This window comes from Apaloderma vittatum, unplaced genomic scaffold (assembly GCF_000703405.1).
Source record: "Apaloderma vittatum isolate BGI_N311 unplaced genomic scaffold, ASM70340v1 scaffold21506, whole genome shotgun sequence".
Taxonomy (NCBI): domain Eukaryota; kingdom Metazoa; phylum Chordata; class Aves; order Trogoniformes; family Trogonidae; genus Apaloderma; species Apaloderma vittatum.
Window position 1 is genome coordinate 17,259 of NW_009721510.1, and position 1,402 is coordinate 18,660.

The window sequence follows — 1,402 nt, forward strand, 5'->3', positions numbered from 1 at the left end:
TGCAGCCCTGGAGAGCAGACGGCCACTCCAAAACCAGGCTGGGAAAGGCTGGAGGGTGCTCCGGGGCACCGGGAGTTGCAGAGGTGGGAACAGCCCTAGGGGCCCCCTCCAGCGTCGCTGGTGACTCATCTCTGCAGTGCTTCTGACACTCAGAAGCGATGCCCAGGATTCACTTGCCCAGGCACGGGGTAATCCCGAAGGCATATGAGGAATGGGAATGAAGTAGAGGGCTGGACAAGCTACAGCTACGTGCATCGAGCAGGAACACGTGTGTCCTGGGACAGGCTGCAGTGCCTTCTCCATGCATGGTACTGGGATACACTCAGCTGTGCTGCAGCAAGCTGGGATTCATCCTGCCCACCTTGCTCATACGAAGGTCACCTGCTCCTCAGACACTGATTATGCACCAAAATCCAGAGTACACCGACCCTCCTCTCACCCCATATCTTTCCTGACGGTGTCCCTGCTCTACTGCCTCACCTGGCACTATCTGTACAAGGTGGTCACAGTTTGCACACAAGAGCCGTGTGTGCTGCTTTCTGGGCAGGATTCCTGTCCTTGCATCACCAAGGTGCCTGTCAGCATGGGGACACCCAAGGGGCACTCACATCAGGGCAGTCCCCGGGTAAGGCACAGCAGCCTGGGGGTGGCTCTTGGTGCCTTGGCATGCCGTACATGCCTCAGCTGGCATGGCCCGCCCCGACACCTGGCTTTCTGCTCATCTCCAGGGACTGTGCCTTGACAGAAAGCAACTCAAACACTGTATCATAGATGATGCAATAGCACCGTGCTGGCATGTGCCCTGCTGCGTCAGCACCTTGTCACCTCCCTCAGGCTCCCATGTGCACCCCACACTCATCTGTTACTACAGGAACAGGGGCTCCAGACTCCCCTCACAGCCTCCCACCAGCTCAGCTCAGCAGCTTTTAACACCCGAAGGCTGCAGATGCACCCAGAAGTCAGTCCGATCCATTCCAACACATAAGACTTCCCCAGGGAGGAGGGGGTGTGTTGGCATCAGGAACAAGAAAGACCCATGAGCACTGAAGACACTCAAGTCTGTTTCCATGTCCCGTGGATCTGGGTAAAGCTATACCACAGCCAGGCCACCCACTTGGGGAGGCATCTCGCAAGCGCAGCTGTGCAGGCTCAGCCACCGTTAGCACATGCACCAGCCCGGGTGCTGGATCGAGCTCTCGGCATCTGCCCCAGCTTCCTCGAGACTCAGAGAAGCCCTGCAATACTCTGGTCCCTTCCACGTGGGGGCATTAGCAATCTCACAGCCCTTTGCCATGAACATTAACCTACTGCCCTACCCAAATGTCAATTTGCATAATTTCAGGCTACCTCCCACGCTCCCCGCTGGAGCACCTCTTCCCCCTCAGAAAGCTGCATAGTGCCA